At 46.4% G+C, this 22856-nt stretch overlaps 1 long non-coding RNA gene across 1 annotated transcript in view; it reads right to left on the bottom strand.

Moving 5' to 3' along the window:
• Window positions 1-3190: 3190 nt before the first annotated feature.
• Window positions 3191-22856, bottom strand: part of LOC146870524 (uncharacterized) — a 169164-nt gene continuing 149498 nt past the window's right edge. Inside the window, exon 9 of the long non-coding RNA XR_014978305.1 lies at window positions 3191-3529. This is a non-coding gene — a long non-coding RNA (uncharacterized LOC146870524). The remainder of the gene's footprint in view (window positions 3530-22856) is intronic.

The raw sequence follows: 22856 nt of genomic DNA, 5'->3' as shown, positions 1-22856 counted from the left end.
GGATAGTAGCTTTGGACCTGCAGGATGCATATTTTCACAAACCCATCCTGCCAGGCCACAGGCGTTACCTGCGGTTCAAGTTAGGCCACAAACACTTTCAGCTTACCGTGCTCCCCTTTGGCCTTACCAGTGCCCCTAGGGTGTTCACCAAGGTGATGGTGGTGGTCGCAGCTTATCTGCACAGGTTAAGGGTTTCACTCTTCCCCTACTTTGACGACTGGCTGTTGAAGGCGTCCTCACCCCATGCTGTAGTCTCCCACCTTCAGACTATGGCGAACCTCCTACATTTGCTGGGGTTCACTTTACACATGCTGAAAACTGACTTCTTGTCAGATGTTCCCTTTCATCAGAGCTGTTCTGGACACAGTGCAATTTCAAGCCTATCCTCCCGAGCAGCGAGTCCAGGATATTCAGGTTATGATTCTGATGTTTCAGCCTCTATCCTGGATTTCGGTGAGGCTGTTCGGCCTCATGGCCTCCTGCATCCTGTTGGTAAAGCAGGCCATGTGTATGCGAGCTCCGCAGTGGGACCTGAAGTTCCAGTGGGCACAGCATCAAGGAAATCTCACCAACATGGTCCAGATCTCAAAAGGAACTGCGTGAGATCTGCAGTGGTGGTTGACGAACCGCGAACGGGTCACTTCCCCAACCAGAGTTCACAGTCATAACACATACGTCACTTCTGGGATGGGGCGGCCATCTGGGAGAGGTGGAGATCAGGGGACACTGGTCTCTGGTGGAGTCAGGGCTCCACATAAATTTGTTGGAGCTTTGAGCAATTTGATTGGCACTGAAAGCATTTCTTCCCTCTGTCAAGGGGAAGTTAGTGCAGGTGTTCAAAGACAACACCACCACCATGTGGTACTGCAAGAAACAGGGCTGGGTGGGGGTGCGTACTCTTTGTCAAGAGGCCCTGCATCTCTGGACATGGCTGGAACTGCAGGGCATAATCCTGGTGGTTCCCCACCTGGCAGGTTCTCTGAACGTCAGGGAGGACGAACTCAGCCGTTGATGCCTAGCAGATCACGAATGGCATCTCCAATCAGAGGTGGTTCATGGTCTCTTTCCGTAGGGGGGAGAACCTTGGTTAGATTTGTACACCTCCGAAGAGAGCGCGCAGTGTCAGCATTACTATGCGCTGGAGTTTCCAACAGCTATCGCTCGATGACGCCTTTCGTCGCGAGTAAAGCTCAGGCCTACTGTACACCTTTCTGCCCATACCACTCCTGCCCAGGGTTCTGAAGAAGAAAAGGAGGGACCGGGCCCAAGTCTTCCTTGTTGCTCTGTACTGGGCGACCATTGTCTGGTATCCAGCGCTTCTGAAAATGAGCATCTATCATCCGATCAGGCTGCCCCTTTTGGAGGATCTTCTGTTGCAGCAGCAGGGGAGGGTTCTCCACCCGAATCTGTAAACTCTGCGCCTCCATGCGCGGTGATTGAGCAGCGGCAGTTGATGGCTTTTGACCTTCCTCCCAAAGTATGTGATGTTATCTTGGCAGCCATTTGTTGAAATTTCTATTATACTGTACAGAAAGGTCTATTGACTCTCTTTCTGCTTTCCTTTTATTTATTCTAACCCTTGCCCAACAGGGCTCTGCTTTGGGAACTCTAAAGGGTTATCTTTCTGCTCCGTCTGTTTTTTTGTGGCTGCCAGACCAACCCTCTCTCTTCAAGTCTCCAATTGTAAATAGGTTGTTAAAGGGGTTGGCGCACATGTTTCCACCCACGCCCCTTTGTTATGCCGCTGTCGGACCATAATTTGGTCCTCACGTATCTTATGTGTGCTCCCTTTGAGCCTTTGCACAACTGTGCCCTCCGGTTGCTTACAATCAAGACAGCCTTTTTAGTGGCGATTACATCTGCCCTGAGGGTGGTTGAGTTGCAGGTGTTGTTGTGTAAGCTTCCCTACTGATGTCTTTTCCTGACAAAGTGGTGCTTCGCACCCGTGCATCATTCTTGTCAAAGGTTGTGACGCCATTCCATCTGGGTCAATTCATCATGCTGCCCACCTTATTTGCTCCCCCTCAGCTCTCTAACGAAGAGGACCACCGTTTGGACCCAAAAAGAGCATTGTTGTTCTACCTTGGCCGCACAAAAATGTGAGTGGACAACCAACTCTTTGTGGGGTATGTGAGAGATAAGAAGGGGCGGGCAGTGCAGGAAAGGACAATCTCTCGCTGGGTCGTTCTCTGCATTAATATCTGCTATGCGTTGGCTAAGAAGCAGCCCCCTGAGGGATTAATAGCCCATTGCACCAGGTGGAAGGCTGTGTCTACGGCCTGTGCTCGGGGTGTCCCTGTCCTTGACATCTGTCAGGTGGCAAAGTGGGCATCTTTGCACACATTTACTAAGTACAACTGCCTGGACAGTCAGGTCTGTAGGGACGGGCATTCTGCCTATTCAGTCCTGCAGGACTTCCTAGTATAAGGTATTGGTCTGCAACTGTAGGAAATTAGGATCTGCTTTTATGGTTACCCCCACTTGTTGCCTGATGTGATGCTGTTTCTGACTAGTCTGGCTGGAATCGCTCAACCAGGACCCCAGCCTCTGTGCTTTCTCCCCTAAATTGGACATGGTGAGTACTTAGGTAAACTCCAGATTGGCTACTGCTGTACTCTTCTAAGGCCCTAGTATATGCTACCCTGGTACCCAGGGCATAGGTACACCAGGGGTCTTCCATGGGCTGAAGTATGTATTATGCAACCCATGAGAGACCACTTAAATTGTGTCTACAGGCATGCCATTGCTCACTGTGTAAGCTGGTGCTAGCACCACTTACGACAGATATAAGTTTTCTTATATCTGAGGTCACTATACTGTTGCGGGGATTCTGCACATACACAGAACTATGCACAGGAAAACAGGACCTCAGTGTGTAGGAGCTAAGCCTTCTTACTGTCTCAGTACCCAAAATCCCAAAACCGACTAGCTATAGTGTCTCATTCATTCTCCTACATAATCACGAAGCTACAAATGATTAGACAACCCAGAGCACAACACTCCAGACTCTCTCAAGAATCGCGGTAGCAAGATGTACCCTTTCGCTCACTCAGTCGTACTTGTCCACAATAAGATTAGACAGAGTCACTGTTCTGGTTCAAAATGTTTATTTTTAACTATCGTGCTCTAAAATGCAGTATACAAGCCACTACCAGCAGCAAAACGCAAAAACCTAAAACAGTTAGCATTGTAGCAAGTCCATGGATTATGAAAGGGGAAATCATTATATACAGACAGTCGATAAAGGACTATAAGGCCTAACCACCCTCCCATTTACTAGAAGAAGTTTTATTATCTAAACGAAGATCTCTGGGCTTTGTCAGCAGACCCCATACTTTAGTGCCTAGATGGTAGTTTTACATCATAGGAACAGCATAGCTCTTCTTTCTGGATAGGTCCCTCTCCAAGTGTCGCGGTACAGTTGCAATTGGCTGGGTCTGTGCAGCACCACAAGATGGGCAGCCATTGCGCAACAGGAGCAGAAGTACAAGCAACCAGAGCCAGTATTAAGGAGAAGCCGCCCAAGGCGCTGGAAAAAATAGAATGTATAAAGGCTGGTATTACTCCAAAAATCATCTGAAACGAAGTCACAAGGCCGGATCCCACAAGTTAAAATAAATTAGTCAGGCTTTCTGTGTCAGACGCAATAAATAGTCTAAGCATATTGCTACAATAAGTAACACGCTGTGAAACCGTTACTATATACAGGATGCCTGCCCGTACGCCACAGTAGTTGTTGTTGTTCAAAATAAGATAACTGCCGTTAGAAAGAAATGTGAGAGCGGGAATTATTGCCAGAACTGGCTTTCCTTTAAAAAAAGAAGCTAGATTAGGTGCGGACACATTACAAGCGTACAAGTATATGTAGCATCTTTCATGGACATGGATCTCTGTTTCTCAATTAGATCAAATGGTAAAAACAAGGCAGAAGCGTTCAAATAATCCCATGGTACCTTTCCCATTTTGAGTGTCTGTAACATTACAGATCCTAATTGATTTTGACCATGATATAACACAGAAACTTCATTTTGAACAATATCAATAACAGACGAAACAATATTATCTAAAGTATAAATGCGGGAAGACAGTGCATTTATGCTATCATCGACTACTGCAAGAACTTTTTCCAAATAGCTTTGTCAGTTTGGCGCAGACCGGTCACTGCTTCAATTTGAGAAAGTTTCCATAATTTATTGTACGATGCATAAATAAATCTTTTTCATCTGGGAGATTTAGGACCCAAGAGAAAATCAGCCAAATTGATGTCGCTTGACAAGAGTGAGGAAATATGAATTTTTATGGTCAATTGTGTCCCCTATCTAGACCCCAACGGCTCCATGTACATGCTACAAGTACATGTATGTTCCCTCCACTTCAAGCTATGAAGACGCAAATACAATTGTGTCCAACGTTAATATGTCCTCTTTCAGATCTGCCATGAATGGGTCAGATATTCCGTTCCGAAGTATGCCTTGCCACCGTCTTTATATGGTATACTTTTCACGTTTTCCAGCTCTGGCAATGTAGGCCCTGAATTCTGCCATCGAGCTTTTTCTGCTTCTGCCTCTGAATGCTCCAGCCTGGACCTGCATCTGTATCCATGAACTTTGTCTTACTTCCTGCGTGGCTAACGGTGCTTAGCCCGGCCTGTTGCCTGCCAAAACTGTATTCAGCCTTCAAGTTATCTGCTCCGCTCTTCAAGAAATGCATTCCTGTCTAGTAGCTTAGGTAAACATCCCCCCAGCTGCAGAGCAAAGGGCCCGGCCTCACTGTCTCCATGCAAGTAATTCATGACTTTCGTTACCATGGTAGGCCCATGCCCCCTCGCATCTCATGTAGACACTTAGACGCTTGTACACGCACTAGCAGTCAGTATAGAATAGGATCTGTCCGAGAAGACCTTTCTTTCCAGATAATATAGTTCCTTAAACACAAGATATTAGATATGATTTAGGACTAGGTTGTCCTGACACCCCAGACTTCTGTCTCCTCACGTAGGGCTAAATGTCAAGTTCCCTTCACCCTCTAGTTACACGTCAATCACACGTCATGCGGCTGCGCGCGCATCTCTGCCATGTATTTCCGCTGACTTTGCAGGATTCTCTTATGGATCCACCCACTTGTGTCATCATCATAATGACGTTTTTAGTATACGCCTCTATGCACGCCTATTGTAACGCCTTTTCATTACGTATGTGTATTCTTATCAACTGTTACGCCTCCTGCATCTGTCTTTACTGTAATGCACTTCAATATAAATATGACAACTTGTCAATAATGTATTGCTGATCCCTTCCTGAACCTTCGTGGTGACGGAACTCGATTGCCTGGTTCGAACCATCATTCCTTTGTAAGGAATAAATTCCCTTTTATAACCTCAAATACCACGGATTCTGCCTCTTATTTTTCTGAGTTATTCTTACTAGACTTTTACCGCATAAAAAATAGTACAGGTAATTAAAATTTACCACAAGAGTGACAGATGTTGTTTGACTGACAACAGAGTGGAGTGTTCCAACCATTGTTGACACAATTTTCCCACTGAATATGTGGTGACTGAGTGTGAATGTGGGTATCCGGGAAAAGGTCTAGTTTGTGTGAAACCTGACGTCGCATTATGAAAACGCAGTTGGCAAGCATTAGAATCCTGACAGGTCAACATAAGAGATATTGAAGCTGATATTTTGAAACAGTGTTTGTGAGACATCGATTGTATAATTGGTGTGTATACGCCAATTATCATATCCAGTCAATGAGGGAATGGAAGGAGTATTCCAATTTTTGGTAATAGCCAGACCAAAACAAGTTATCTGATGCACCGTATCATTTAAAAACAATATTTGAGTCGATATCAGACATGCACGATGCAAAGTCTCGATTCTTTGCACCTGCCAAATCTTAGAGCCCCAAATTGATTTTAAACCAATTGTATTTTTCCAGTGATCATAACCCTGTAAGGCCAAGTCAGTCCTAAAACTGTTTGAATATATTAACTTTGTGTGTGTCAAAATAAATTTAGATTGAGACTGCAATTTCAATTTAAAGAAATAGGATTCTGGATTGGGCGTGTTATAATCAGTGAAATAAGTTTACTTATTTTTAAGTGTTTTTGCACTACCCTGTAACGGAGTTGGACAATGTTTCCACTGCATGTAATTAAAAGTAGGTCTTAACATGTTTGTTTTGTGCAAGAAATGGTGTCCATTATGTTGATAACAGAATAAATCAGCATGATTGGCAGTATTTAAATACAAATCTTCAGCATCAAAAGCAGCAAAATATTTCAAATCAGAAAACATTGAATGTACTGCTTGTACATCCCAGTCATCAGAATGTATGTCCTGTGTTACAACATCTCCTAAGGAGACGCGAAACATGTATGGTATCTTTAGGACCTCTTCGGACCATGAATTTCGAATGCCACTTTATTCCAAACAATGCCATCTGCAACTAGGAAAGCCGAAATGTTCACAAGGGCTTGATCACGTTTCAGGATATATGTATGGAGAGCCAGAATACCATCCACCAATGGCCATTGGTGAGTAAGAAGAACACTGTCACAAATCCAATTGACATAAAAATGAAATTCAGGATAAGAACCAACCAGATGATGGTCCAGGGTGGGACCAGGTTAGTCTTTTTGAACCGAGACAAAAAAACACTTGTCTTTGACAGTGGAGGATGAAGAGGAGTCATAAGAGAAGCTTGTACATTACTCGAAATAACAGCTTGCACCCATGTTTAATAATGGTGGCAGCGCCGCGTCATGTTGCAAAGGACTGTTCGGTATTTCAATATGGAACTCCTCAGCAGGATAAGTATACTCAACGTCCACGTTGGAAGGCACTGTGAATGAAGGCACAGCAGGTAAAAGACTTTCCATCTCACCATCAACGACACGGGGATTAGTTGAAGATCCAGGCATCACCAGATTCAAAGGAAAAGCATTGAATGAAACACTCAGAGTTAGACTATTCAGAATCGTCCACTCCAAATGGTGTATGTTGACATTGTCAATTGAAATGTATCTATTGTCTTTGCGACCTGGCAAAGGTGGCAGTATCACTGTACGAGTACCCTTCAATCCAAGAACATGGACTGGTGTACAATAAAAGGGACCATATTCTTTTTTTCTCTTCAACTTTTCTCGTACCAGATCACCAATCTTAGGAAGCCAGCCGGCGACAGGAATCAGCATTGCCATGTCAGTGGAAGAGGGTAAATGCTCTGAAGCGTAGCTGTCATGGGTCTTTTGAAGGTCCTGTAACATAGTAGAATGGTAATCTACGTCAAATGTGGCAGCCGCCGCCACCACGTATAGACCATCAAGGTCAGGCACGAACATTTTGATGCCATAGTGCATTTCGTATGGGGTCCGCCCACCCAGTGTTCTTCTTAGGAGATTATTAAGTGCACGTTGTACCCCATACAAATGGACCAGCCAGTTCCTGCCAGTACCTAAGACTCTAGCTGTCAAAGATTGCTTTAAGTCACGATTCATTCTCTCCACTATAGAATTGCCCTCAGGCCTGTATGGAGACGAAAACTGAACCAGTAGCCCCAAAGACTTCATCGCGCCCTTGTACGCCTTAGAGGCAAATGCTGGACCTTGGTCCGAACGGAAGGTGCCACAGTCAAACGTCCCGACAAAGACACGCAAATCTCTAATGACATTTCGAGCGTTAGCACTGCGTTGTGGCCAAATACAGAGGAATCTAGTGCACCAATCAACTGCAACAAAAATATATTTATATACAGTATCAGAAGTCAATGGACCGCAGTGATCAAGATATACACAGCTGAATGGCTGCTTTGGTATACATAGCTGTGTCTGTGGTGGACGTGAAACTGTAGATGGTTTGATTCGGGTTTGTTTATTTAAACTACGCCACCAATAACGTTGTTGTAGAATAGACACTGTCGCAGATCCTCCAGCATGTGCAGAAGCCATGCCCTCATGTGCTGCTATGATCAATGGTAGACACTGTCGCAGATCCTCCAGCATGTGCAGAAGCCATGCCCTCATGTGCTGCTATGATCAATGGAAGTCTGTGGTCCATGTTGGGACCAACCGATCCACAACTGACAGAACTGAAGCATAAGGAACTTGTTCGGGAGATAAATGATAAGAATATTTAAACGGGAAGCCCTGCGGTTAAGCAGTTGCATCCTTCATAGCAGCTATAGCTGCTAGAATCTCACTATCTATCTTAGTCATGGACCTTGTAACTGCTGCAACGGAACACGTGGCGCCTACAGATTTGGCTGTCTCGTCAGCCAAAGAATTACCAACAGCATGTGCTCCCACATGCTGATGGCCAAGAGTATGAATAACATGTGTGAGTGGCAAACGTTGTTTAAGCTCTGCCACTCAAACCCATTGCAGTTTATGCTTTGTTGCGATGCCCTTAGAGTCACGATAATCATTCTGAGACCAAAAGAATAAGTTGTAATTAAAAGACTGGACACAGTAGTAAGAATCGCACACAATAAGAGTATTCACATTAGGATCTGCAAACTCGAGAGCTAGAATAATTTATTTATTGAAGAATTTTATATAGCGCTAGCCAGACCTGAAGGTATCGGAGCGCTTTACAGCATTTGTCACTTGTAGGACACATTATCACAGTAGTATGTTTAATGACTCAAGACGTATCACATAATATTATCATAAAGAGCACAATGATTTGTGACGAGATTAGTTGAGGGAGGGGGGATGGAGGAGGGAGTCATGAGGAGAGTGAGGCAGAAGACTTAATGTCAAAGTGTCTGTGTGCTGCTGTGGGCAGGCTTCGGCGGTTAGGCGGTAACTATCCTTTTAGGAGAGATCGGTTGAGCCCACAGCTCAGCCAATTGTGCCGTACAGTCTCCAAGAGCTTACTTATGCACAATTGAAGACTTAAATTCACCATTTACAATTGAACCAGCAACAATAGCGCAAGCCGTGGAATATTCATGTTTTGACCCATTGGCCGGTTAAGCCCAGCCATATGTGTAAATGATACAGTTGTACTCTTCCAAAGAAAGTAAGGACAACGGAGGAGGATGAACGCGATTGATCTAGTCCCACGCACAAAACTATGGAGTGCCCTTCAGTCTCTGGGTATGCTCAACGAATTACTGAGTATCCTGGTCAAACTGCATGAATCAAATTATGCACAGGTCCGATGGGGGAAGCAGGGGAATGTCACCAAAAGGTTTGCTGTAACTAAGGGTGTGCGTCAAGGGTGTGTACTGGCCCCAACCTGGTTCTCACTTTTTATTAACAGGGTGGTCGACTATTTTACATCCCAGCCTACTGACGCTCCTATGCTGGCAGGAATGAAAATACCACTGCTCATGTTCTCAGATGATACCCTGTTGCTCTCCAAGACCCAAAAAGGCCTGCAGGTTGCCCTGGAGCGTTTCGGGGTTTTCTGCTGCGAGCATGAGCTTGATGTAAACGTGGACAAAACGAAGTTCATGGTGTTCCACAGGTCAAAGGACGTGAGGGGGAGGGTATATATGAACAATGTCCCCTTGGAACAGACTGACACCTTCACTTATTTGAGGTTAACACTGGGGAAGAAACTGAGTTGGAAATCCCAGACTGACCTGCTGACACTCAAACATTCCCAACCTTCAAGGAGCATTGTTAAAAGAGCATAGGCTTTCCAAGACTAAGCCCATAGCCCCCGCACTTAAAATATATAACCTTAAAGTAGGTTCTTCAGTGTTGTACGGGGCGGAACTGTGGGGCTTTAACGACTTATCCTCCTTGGCAGCGGCCCAAAACACATTTTTAAGAGCTTTGATTGGCCTTCCTCAGTCTACTCCACTGTGGCCTTTATATCTGGATTTGGGATGTAACAAAATAATGGACCAGGCACGGTTTAGACCGGTAGCTTTCTGGAGAAGACTTTGGACCACTCCGGAGCTCTCCCCGCATGCCCAAGCATTTTCTGAAGTCAGGGCGTTGGGTTCCATAACTAAAATACCCTGGATAAGGAATCTAAAGCACACTCTGATTAGTATGGTGATGAGCAAACTGTGGGAGGGTCCAGAGGTTGCCGCTTTCCCCGCTAAAAATGACTTGAAAGCAGCCTACTGGAGTATGGTTAGATTGTTCCAATTTACACAACACCATTGCAGCTCCTTGACACGTGTTTTTATCGATCACAAACACGAGCCAAAACTAGAACCATACTGGGACATCATTACAAGACCTACTGACAGAAAGTTGTATCATCAGTTCAGGGTGGGTTCTCTTGCTCACATTTTCTTTGTATGCCCTGCCTATAGGTCACCTAGGTACAAATGGCTGAAACCTATTTGTAAGAACATGGGCATCAGAGTAGCTATGGAGGGTCTTAGGATTTTGAAAACCAACACTGATGATCCTATTGTCATAGCAGTGGCTACATTTCTGAGTTGGTTGTGGGTCATTCGAGTGAAAAAGTTGAGGGTTTGCTAACACAACCTCATACTTAATATATAGTCTCTGCCCCCCCGTAGCAGCTACTTCTATCAATTTGTCTTAGTTTACAGTAATTCACATGTATCATGCCCAAATTCCTTTATTGTCTTTTATGCCGGTTGTAACATTTCTGTGATTTTAGATATTTATATGAAGTATGATCCGTTTTACAGACAATCTGAGGTAATATCTCACTGTATGTATCTCTTATCTATTTTATTTATTAGGTATTTTAACGGTTTTACTGTTTATTGGTTACAGTGGTCATTGTGGTACGGTGCTAGGCCATATGTTTTATTGATGCACGTTGTCTTTTATGATTTTTTGTTAATCGAAATAAAGACATAAATAAACTGAAACTGAACATGTTTATACTGTAAAAACTCCTGTGTTTGGAGAGCAGGAACAAAGATAAATGTGACATCAGCTGATGTCAAAGAAGTAGCCCATTGAATCCAGCGGGGATGTAAAGCTTTAGACTTTGTTACACTTCCCGTAGTCACTGCTTCTAAAACAGGGATAGGCGAAACCATAAGAATGCCTTTTCCCTGCGCCAGCAAACGTTCTTTCAGAATCGCCATTTGGACCGCAGTAAAAATTTTCTCAACACTGGAAAACCGCATTTCCGCTGCTGTGTACAAATGTGATTTGTATGCAATAGGTACTATGTCCCCTTCGTTGAACATTTGGTACGTGAAACCCACCGTCCGTGGTAAAATACGTATAACTAGGTTCGTAGAATTATCACGTGTCAACAAGAAGTTAGTCTCCAGCAGATCAGACTGCAAAGATGGTAGAATAGAGGTATGTTCCGGTAACCGGTAGGCAGAAGTAAATGTAGGTTGTATCAACGCATAGAGTGGTTTGATACGCTGGGCATAATCGGGAATGCATGTCCTCCCGAATTTTTAAAAGTCCCAGAAAAGACTGAAGCTTCTTCAGTGTAGGAGGTTGCAATCTTGCACATTTCTCCAGGCAGTGGGGGGCTAGCCCCCTACCTTCATTGTTGAGCTCATAGCCAAAAAAGAGCACCGCCAAATAAGCGATGTGTGATTTAGCGAAATTAAAATTGTATCCATAGTCGGCAAACAATAGTATAATTCGGTCGACTCGGACTAGATGCCGCATCAGGTCGTCGTCCGTCAGACAAATATCATCAACGTCCGAGAACGCATCAGGATCTATCCTGTGCAACAAAGACACAACACGTGCAGCAAAAGCCCCTGGGCTATTTTTATACCCCATCGGCAAGGGGTACATTTGTTCTGATTTCTGATGACGGTAAATGCTGTCAAGTCACGGCTCTCAGGAGCCAAGTTGTGACTATAGAAACCATTGGATATGTCCATCGTTGTCTTGTATTTTTTAAGAACAATGCTATTCACAAGTGCAGAGCTGTGTGTGTTCTGTACAGCAAACGTACGACAATGACTATTCAAATTTCGATAATCCAATACAAAGCAGTACAAACCGTCTGGTTTTGATACCGGACACAGGATTCAATCACACCCTCATATTCCAATTGAGTCAGAATGTCACGAACAGGAGCCTTAGGCTTCCGCCTGATTGGATATTACGTGTGTGGCTGCGGCATAGACCGTAATGGAATCTCGTGTGCCGGTGAACCACTATCCCAGCCCACTTGCTTACGGTACACTGCCAGGGCAAGGGCCAAAGCCCACTCCGCTGCATAAGTCTTTGCATGTTCCTCAGGGACGTATGGTGAAAAACTTGGAAGTATCACATCTTCCCCCCTAGAAGCGGCCAAACCAAATGGTAGAGGCCAATCCGCCTCCCCCAACAAAATGTCAGAGGAAGAAGTGAGATTTTCCCAGAAAACTGCCCTAATTGTATGCTGTATAAAATGTTCAATTTGGAGGACTATTTCATAGAGTCTATCTGGGGGAGCAACTCGAATATCTGCTGTTTCTACTGTAATAAAGGTATCAGTTGCTCTTGCCTCCAGACAGAGACGCAGAGCCTCCCACACTATGGTAACATCCGCTGCCCTTTCGAGCAGAGTCACTGCCGATCGCTAGTCTAGGAGTGGCGTCCTCACCGTCTGCGGCATATTTTGCTGTTAAAGCAGCAACTTTCTTCTTTTGATACAGGGGTCCCAAACAAGACAGTCCCTCTTGTTTGTCTTTCATGTCAAACTGGCAAGGTTGATCCCGTCCCTGTTGTGTGGTCGCACCTTTGCCACGATCCTGATGCACCCCTCCACTGACTCGAAAGTCCGATGAGTCCTGTAAAGAACAAGGAGAGCGCTGATCAGTGACTTGAAATCTATCAGAGACTTAATTTTCGTGTGATCGCGCAAGTCATAAGTTCGCTCAGAAGATTCGGGTGTCGGTGAACCAGCACGCAAACCCTGCTTCTGTTGTTGCTGCCCCTGATTTTTGTTTTTCCAGTTCTTCTTAGGAAGAACGGCCGCCCATCCTTCTCAAGTTGGGCTTTCTGTTGAGATTGATTTTGAGTTTGAGGTTGAGTAAAAGGCTTAGTTCCCAGGCTACTGCGCCCTACGGTTTTATAAGCTTTAGCGATAATCTTAGGCAATTTGCGCTGTTTGTCTGCGTCTGCAACAGACTCCAAGTATTGTGTCACCTGCAAGCTTACTGCATCACCCTTAACATTAGCAAGAATCATATCGCAAACAATATCGAACACTACCACCAGTTTCATTCCCAACTCCAGGGCCACCTCAGCCCCATGTTCATCCTGAAGACGTTTTATCACGGAAGGTAGAACGATCATTGAGGGGGTGCCGAAACACATCGAATATACCGCTGCAAACACTCTACCCCAAGTGTTACAACCAGCTAACTCGGGAACAAGGCCTTTAGGTAAACTCATGGTCAGGATCCTGTGTTTCTCCACAGGTGTGGTAATTGGGAAAACAGCTTCAAGTTGTCCAAATTTTTCAGCAAGCCAATAAGGAAGTTCGTCCTTATTTTGCAGTAGCGTGCCCATTTCTGAATTAATCATGACACAACTGATGATTACACCACCAGGTCCCGGTGGTTGTGCAGCAACGCCAGGTGGTCCCACCTGGAAGTTGCACGACATGAACTGAATAACAGCTCTATGTACACGTATCAATGAAGTCTGTAATATGCGTAGCTCTGCGACTGGGGCATTAAGATCATTTGGATGCGGGGTATACCCAGCCAATATGGGCCATGTGGCCCCATAAATCGACAAGGAGCCCAAACGGACTGCAGTTATAGGGTGAGGAAGGGCGCCATTAGACCATATAGTATGTTTCCAAGCCCTTAGAAGAACTTCAAGAGATCTATAAGGTCGATAATTCTGCGGAAGGGCAGTGGCAGTATACTCGTGAAACAATTTATCTGTTCCAGCGGTGAGCTGCATCCGCTTCAACAACAAAAATAGGTGCAACACCAGCATCAGGGACTCCATATTGAGTCAAATAAGCCGTGACTAATGCGCGGTTAGGAGGTGTTATGGCAACCGCCATAATCATTAGGAGAGAATGACAACCTATGTGTGTCAGCGCAATAACGGGTAAAAAAGAAAGAGAAAGACCTTTTAAGATTCAAGCTTGAAAAACCTATAAAATATCATAATAAAGGAGGTAACACCGTCACAACCGTCTCTGGAAACAGAAGTGAGGGGTTTGTGGACAATAACAAGCAACACTCACGCATCTCGCGGATGAGTACCAGACCAGACTTGGCGGCGCCATTTTGCGGGGATTCTGCACATACACAGAACAATGCGCAGGAAAACAGGACCTCGGTGTGTAGTGGCTAAGCCTTCCTACCGCCTCAGTACCCAAAATCCCAGAACCGACTAGCTATAGTGTCTCATTTGTTCTCCTTCATACTCAAGAAGCTACAAATGATTAGACAACCGAGAACACAACACTCCCGACTTTCTCTGGAATCGCGGTAGCAAGACATTCCCTTTCTCTTACTCACTCGTACTTGTCCACAATAAGAATTGTCAGAGTCACGGTTAGAGTTCGAAATGTTTATTTTAACTATCGTGCTCCATAATGCAGCAGTATTCGAGCTACTACCAGCAGCGAAATGCATAAACCTAAAACAGTTAGCATTGTTACAATTCCATAGAATATAAAGGGGGATGTCATCATATACAGATAGTGGGAAAAGGACTATAAGGTCTAGCCACCCTCTCCTTGGTAAGGTGAAGTTTATTATGTAAAGGAAGACCTCTGGGCTTTGTCAGCAGACCCCATACCTTAGTGCCTAGATGGAAGTTTTACATCATAGGAACAGCATAGCTCTTCTCCCTGGAAAGGTCCCTCTCCAAGTGTGTTTTAAACCAACATGCAATCCCATAATATCAAAGCAAGGGTTTCCAGCAGCTGCAGCTGTGTAACATGTTTTGTCTAAGCGCTAGTAACTAACCAGAACAGAATAACAAGGGGCATTGTTTATCGACCTTGCACATCGTGTTCAGACTAAACTCCAGGAACAGTCAGAGAACGCAGAAGGCAGACAGTTCTCATGTGAAAGGCACAAACAGAGTCTTGCATAATAAAGTCATGTAGTAATATGCGCAAAAGCAGCATCATGGCAGCAGAGCTCATGCTAACTTAGCAATGTCGCCAGTGTCCCCAACGGCCATACGACAATACTTAAAACCTATAGTCACCCCTAAGGCAGGCCTTTTAATCCTGAAGGCAGTGTGCTCGGTTCTCACTGTGAGAGTGCACCTGCATGAGCAGGGCACCCCTACAACCTTCGGAGTCCATTCTCCCGGGTTGTAAGTGCATCAGCCATTACGACATATAGAGTGGCCATGTGTCATTACGCGATCACCATCTCTAAACTAGCTGTAACAAACCCTGTTATGTTTGGTATCAAACATGTTGGAATCATACCCCCACACCATAAATGATGTGGGAGGTATGATTTCATGCACTTTAATGCTCCTCCGGAGGCCCTCAGTGCTCCCGGTACCAGTCTTCCAGTACCGGACAGCAAGCTAGGGCTGCTGCCGACCAGAGACATTTCTGCCCTCCTGCTGCTGAGTCAAGTTCGAGCAGGGGAAGGCAGAACAATTGATATCCTGTCACAGGGAGGTGTGACAACCTCCCAGACAGGCCAGCGCCACTGAGACTGCTTGAAGGGCACACTTGGTGCCCTCCTTGCATTCTCCAGTTCAAACCAGTTAAGGGAGCCACTGGCTCCCGCTCTTGCATGAAACTGGACAAAGAACATGGGAGTATCCTCCCCACTGTCCAGCCCCTCCCCTGAATCGTCCCAACTCTTTCCTAAAGGTACTTAAGGGCTTACCTGTTGTTGGGTCCCTAAATTCATCGTAGGAAAAGATTCATATCTGAAACCACTTCGTCTTCGACTGTCTGGGCACTCTGGTCTTCGCTGGACTTCACCATGGACACGGAGACTGCAACTCGGAAGACTCCTGCTGTCCTGGTCTCATCCTGCAAGCCTGCTGCAACATTTGTGCCAGTGCTCCATACAGGAACCTTCCAAGGCCCGTGGACATCCAAGACACCTGAAGGAGTCTCCCTTGAAGTGAAGGAGTCACTTCCCTGCATCTGCAGGCACCGCAACACAGCTGACCGGTCTGCTAATCCTGGGCTCCCACAGACTCTGGAAGGCTCAGCAACACAGGTGGTGGTTCTACAACTCCTGCACTGTCTTCTCACCAAGTTTGAGGCCAGCATCCCACGTCGGAGCCGTAGGAACTGAACCCCTGTGCACCATGTCGACTTGCCATTGCCAAGGCTTGTTGACTCTCTTCACCAGAGATCTTCAGGCTCCAAGAAGCTCCAGCTTGAAGCATTCTCGGCATATTCCTCCCGCCTCCTGCCTTCCCTATTCCGGTCCTTCCGGATGCACAGCAGTAGGCTGGGCTGCGTTCTAGTTATTTTCCGACCCAGCCTATATCTGGGGCATGCTGGGTCGGACTCGCAGCAGTGAGTGGACTGCTGTGACCATGCTATTGCTGCTAGCACTTGACACTTTGAATTCTTACTGATATTATCAATTGTAATCATTTTTAGCCTATCATTGTTTTAAACAAGTATGTTTTGAGCTGAGAATTGTTTTAAACTAGGTTGTTTTATTTACCTTCTCTCTTTATATTGATCACTCTCTGGTCCGCCGTGGCATTGCCGTTTGTTGCAGAGGAAGTGAAGCATTCTCGGCATATTCCTCCTGCATTCCCTGTTCCTGTCCTTCCGGTTGCACAGCAGTAGGCTTGGCCCCGTTCTAGTTCTTTTCCGACCCAGCCTCTATCTGGGGCATGCTGGGTGGGATGCGCAGTGGACGCGCGCAGCGGACGCGCCACCGGTGCGCCAAAAGCTCATCAAAGGCAAGTCCGTCTGCGCCTGTGGGCGCCCGGAAAGCGACAAGCGCCAGATCCCCTGCCCTTTTTACCCCGCTTAGCTACACCCGAAATGACCTTCTTAACCTAAACACTGGTGAGTGCTCCAACCCTATACTATTGCTAGATCGGACCACATATACTCCTAGGAAATGCAATTTGTGTAACCTGAGGGCCCTGTATCTACCCATCAAGAACTTGTATTGTACCTCAAGTGATGGAAATGTACCACTACACCTAACTAAGGAAAACAACGGGGGCGCTCAAGGGAAGGGGGGGGGTCTCACGTTCCAGGTGCGTGCCCTGAGGGTCTTCAGAATAAGCTCAAAACTTCCCCGGGCCCGAGAACAGATTTTATGAGGTGCTTACTGTTGAACACGAGATCTATGATACATAAATACTAGAATGCCTGATTCAACTTCCAAATCCAGACCTCGTGTTTCTAACAGAAACATGGGCTAACAGTGCTTCGTTGCTTGACTGAAATGTAGCAGTACCGGCAGGTTACCCGGTAGCCTATGTAGATAGGGTGGGGAAAGTAGGGGGGGGGTAGCTATCATTTACCGATCACATTACAGGATTAGGATCGAGTCCGCACAATCACTGGAATCTGAGGCAATGACATTTAGTATAAAAGCTAACAACTTGGAGCTCTTCCCGGGGCTCTTCCCGGGGCAACATTTCTAGACCTCCAGGGGCAAGGTCATCTTTCACCAGCTCACTCCAGACCTTTATGGAATCTTGTCTAGACACTCAAACCTTCAATATATTAGGGGACTTTAACTTCCATTTTGAAGCAAATAATAACCCTGATACTACTAACCTGATAGATAATTTAGCAGGTTTTGTGCTGCGGCAGATTGTATCCGAGCCAACTCACATAGCAGGCCACACGCTGGATGGCATATTCACTAACAAAAAACACATAGATATAGTGAGTGTGATGCCAGTACCGTGGTCTGATCACAACGTCATTCTTTTTAACGTAAAAATTCCTACAACTAATAGGCTGCATCAGAATAGACCACCTTTGGTTAAATCGCGCCCATGGAAATCAATTCAAAGAAATTACTTGATAACAGCCCTGGCATCTAATCCCCCGAACCTGGTTCCAGACTCCAATATGGCAGCCAGTAACTATGAAGACTGGATTAGGACATCAGAAGATAGTGTCGCTCCTGAAATAACTAAGCACCCCCAGAGAAATAAGGCGTCCTCACCGTGGTATACAGTTGAGCTCAGACAGATTAAAACCAAATGTAGGCGCAAGGAGCGACTCCGGAGAACCGATTATAGTGTGGAACACATAAAGGATTATAACATAGCTCTAGAGGAATACAAGACAGCAATAATAAATGCTAAAAGTGTATATTTTACAACTAAAATCCAGGCGTCCAAAAACTCCTCCAACGAGCGCTTTAAAACGGTGACAGCCTTGTCAAAGTGCCCACAAGACAGTCAATTTTCACCAGACCAAAATTTTGTGGATAAGATTGCCTCATTTTTTCAGACTAAAATTCTGACTGTCTACAATCCTCTCCATAAGACATTGTCTGATCCCGCAGGGAAAAAAAGGGGTCCCGTCAGAGGAAACTTTAACAGACTGCAATCTGGTATGATTCCCTTTGTTAGCGACAGAGCGAGTCTCATACCTGCTATCACAGACTAAATCCAGCCCGGCTCTTGATCCCTGCCCTCCGTATATTCTGCACCTGGCCCCTAAGGAAATTAGTGCTCACCTCACTCCCCTCCTAAATTAGGTCATCAACTCCGGGGTATATCCACACACATGGAAAATGGCTTGTATCAGGCCTATTCTGAAGAAAGCCACTTTGGACCCCACGTAGGCGAAACATTACCATCCTATATCTTGTCTCCCGATTGTGAGAAAGTGGCTCTGTATATACTGTTCCCTAATAGGTACAGGGTGTACAGAGTCCACAGTCCCCCAGAGGCTGATAGAGGTCAAAGTTAGGTATGACCTTACTCTCAAAAGTGGTAGCTTGGTCGAGCAGTAAGGCAGTACCAGAGGACAGTGTAAAGCATTTATTGTACACACTCAGTCAGCAAATGGTTTCACACACTCAATAACTGAACTCTAGGCCAATGATTTGTATATATAAAATATATGCTTGTTTTATTTTTAGAACCACAAGGGGGTAAAAATATACTTTCTCAGAATGAGAGGTTGAATATAAATACTTTTGTTTCAAGCAATAAATTTGTGTAAACAGTCACAGTTGGTTGCAATAAACAATCCTATTTCCTAAACATAACAATGCATTGAGCTCAATGGTAAATTCAGGTTATTTGTAATAAATTACTTTTCAGATTACTTTTGGAATTCCAGGTCTGGATCCTAGAACCAGCCTGGGGTCAGTATTCAGAATCAAGTGATGAAAGTCGACTTAATAACTGTAATGATTTTTAGATAATATTTAGCTATTTCAAAAGTTAGCACTTAGAAAATATTTCACAGAAAACATTCAATGGATCTCTATGGCAAGAAATTCAAATTGCAGGTAGAGTACTTTATCGTTACTTTAGTAATCCAGGACTGGGTGCCTAGACCCAGGACTGGGGTCCTTATCAAAAGCAGGTAAGTAATTTCGTTTGCAGAAATGGTACGATTTTAAAAGAATATTTCAAATTTGCAAAAGTAGACACTTAGAAGAAATTTCACAGAAAAGCAGACAATGGTTTCCTATGGGAGAAAAATGAGTTAGAAGTAAGTATAGTTGTGAACACTTTTCAGAGTCAGGGCTGGGCACCAAGATCCAGCACTGGGAGCTCACCTAGGAGCAGGTGAGTAAATTCGTTTTTGTCACTTGGCTGATTTTTGGTGAATTTTTACAGTTTTGAGAAGTTCACACTTAGAAGATTTTTGAAGAAAAAGCCAGTCAATGTTACCCTATGAGGAAAATGAAGTTAGCGGTTTAAGGGTAAGTACTCGACTGGTAGCGTTGAAATTCCGGGCATGGACTCAGGGGTCCCCCAGTGTCAGGTAGGTACAGTTGGTTCACCCTCAGCGGTTTCAGGACGGCCGGGTGCAGAGAGAGTTGGGCCCAATGTTATCCTATGAGGGATAGGGGGGCCTTGGTTGGTGGCTGCTGTCTGGCAAGCCACGCGGCTGTGGGAGCTGGGCTCCTGGTCACTTACTCAGGGCAAGTGGGGAAGTAGGTTAGAGTAGAGAGGGCACTGCCAGGGCCACTCGGGCGGCTGGGTGCAGGGTGCTTTTGAGCCTTAGGGCGCTCAATGGAAATCAATGGGAATGTTCCGGTTTGGAAAGAGGCTGCAGGCTCGGGGACGAGGATGTTTCAGGTGCCACCACCACTTCGAGAGGTAAGTTGGGTAGTTGTAGGTTAGGTGGGTACCCCAGGATTGGGCACAGGGGGTCGCAGGGCGCCGGGTGCAGGGGTGCCTTTTGACGTCGGGAATCTTACCCTCTGGTTGATCGCGGCTGGGGTGGCACTTGGTTCTGAGGCTGCAGGCTTCTTCCGGGATGTCGAGGGGGGTCCTTGGGTGCCGGACTCTGGGTCACAGTCGCCGTGGGGTCGTCCTCTGGGTCTTTGTCCACTCCGGCACTGGCCAGGCTTGGCTGGTGCAGAGTGTGTTGGGTCCGCGGTCCCGGGCTGGTGCCAGGGATAGCAAGTAGGTTTCTTGAGTAGAGCCTCTACTCGTGGGAGTCCCAGGGGCTTAGAGCTAAAAGGTAGCCAGGTCCTCCGGGGTTGGTGAGGTTGCTGGCCACGTGGGATGCCGCGCTGGTGCAGGTTCGAGAGTCGACAGGCCGGTAGGGCTGGGGCCAAAGCAGTTGGTGTCTTCTTCTCTTTTTAGCAGCTGCAGGGCAGGTCTTTGTTCTTCTTGCTCTTCTTGTCGTTTTTCTATCTGGAATCTAAGGAAGGAAGGTTCAGGGGGCCCCTAAATACTAGATTTAGGGGCGTTACAGGTAGGTGAAGGCCAGGGACCAATGGGTCCTTGTCCTGGGGTGGGTACACCCCCTATCCTGCCTCTCTCCTGTGGGAGGGGGGCAGTAGCCTAATCCTGATAGGGTAGGGCCTCCCATCTTCAAGATGGCGAGAGCCCGGAGATGTGCTTCACCTCGCCTCCCCCACCTGAGGGGTGGGGTGGGCAGGCTGGCACATCCCCTGTCCTTGTATGGGGTTTCCGGCCAAGCTTCCCGCCAGAGTGGGGGGTTGCAGTGGCCTGGGGAAACTCCAACTGGCGGCATGCCTTTGAAGCTTCCCTTTGCTCATCCTGGGGGAGGAGATTTCTCACCTCACCCAGGATGTGCATTGTTGCAGGCCCGGGAGAGCAGGGGCTCTCCCACCCAGGGGTCCAGCAACGTGTCTGCTGTGTGGCAGCCTGGGCAGCCTCAGAGCAGACGTGGATTGCAAGTTAGCTGTAAGGGGGCATCTTCTAAGATGCCCTCTGGGGTGCTTAGTACATTAAATCCTACACTGGCATCAGTGTGGGTTCAATGTGCTGAGAAGTTTGATACCAAACTTCCCAGGCTTCAGTGTTGCCAATATGGTGCTGTGGAGCTCGTGTTTGACAAGCTCTCAGCACCATGTATTCTTAAATGACAGCACTGCACTTACAGTGCCCAGGAATGGACCCGGGTACTGTAGGGGCACAGGGCTCCTGCTCCTGTGCCCACACCATAGGCGTAATGCACCCAGCTAGAGGGGTGGCTGACATATGCCTTGGCAGTGTAGGTGATGGGCATGGTACACAGTGATGTGTGCCATGTCGACTCTTTGTTTTGTCCTGCACCCAGACACTCAGCCTGCAAGGGCAGTGTGTGTGTGTAAGGGTACAGGGCCTCTGAGGGTGGCACAATGAGTGCTGCAGCCCTTAGAGGCCTTCCCTGGTCACAAGGCCCTGGGTACCTAGGGTACCAATTACTAGGGGCTGACATGTGGCTAGGGTTTGCCAATTTGGAGTTTGTGTGGTTTAAGGAAGGAACATAGGCCCTGGGCACCTGATTGGCAGGAACCCAGGGTACACTCAATCGAAGTACATTCAGCAATTTAGCAAAAAGTGGGGGCATACCATGCAAGAAAGATGGCACTTTCTCACACAACCCCCCCCCAAACGAAAGGTGATGAGACTAACCTTGTCCTATGGAGTCTTCATTGTCTAAGTGGAAGAACCATCTGCATTGGCATGGGCAGTCCCTGGTCTGTGTTCCACTTCAAAGTCCATTCCCTGTAGGGAGATGGACCACCTCAGTAGTTTTGGATTTTCCCCTTTCATCTGCATTAGCCATCTGAGAGGTCTGTGGTCAGTTTGAACTAGGAAGTGAGTGCCAAACAAGTATGGCCTCAGCTTCTTCAGGGACCAAACCACAGCAAAGGCCTCCCTCTCAATGGCACTCCAACGCTGCTCTCTAGGGAGTAGTCTTCTGCTTATAAAAGCAACAGGTTGGTCTTGGCCTTCATCATTGGTCTGGGATAGGACCGCTCCTATCCCTAGCTCAGAGGCATCAGTCTGCACTATGAACTGCTTGGCATAATCTGGAGCTTTTAGAATTGGTGCTGAGCACATTGCTTCTTTTAGGGTGTCAAAAGCCTTTTGACAACTAACTGTCCAGTTAACTTTCTTCGGCATTTTCTTGGAGGTGAGTTCTGTGAGGGGGGTCACAATGGACCCATACCCCTTCACAAACCTCCTGTAGTACCCAGTCAAGCCAAGGAATGCCCTGACTTGGGTCTGGGTTGTTGGAGCTATCCAGTCCATGATGGCCTGGATTTTGGGTTGTAAGGGCTGTACCTGGCCTCCACCTACAAGGTGGCCCAAGTACACCACAGTGCCCTGCCCTATCTGGCATTTGGATGCTTTGATAGTGAGACCTGCACTCTGCAGAGCCTCTAAAACCTTCCCAAGGTGGATCAGGTGATCCTGCCAGGTGGAGCTAAAGACAGCAATATCATCAAGATAAGCTGCACTAAAGGACTCCAACCCAGCCAGGACATGGTTCACCAACCTCTGGAAGGTGGCAGGGGCATTCTTTAACCCAAAGGGCATCACAGTAAACTGATAATGCCCATCAGGGGTG

Source organism: Triturus cristatus, chromosome 1_1 (genome assembly GCF_964204655.1).
Source record: "Triturus cristatus chromosome 1_1, aTriCri1.1, whole genome shotgun sequence".
NCBI lineage: Eukaryota > Metazoa > Chordata > Amphibia > Caudata > Salamandridae > Triturus > Triturus cristatus.
Note: the sequence above shows the minus strand (reverse complement) of the source record. Positions and strands in the feature narration are given on the sequence as shown.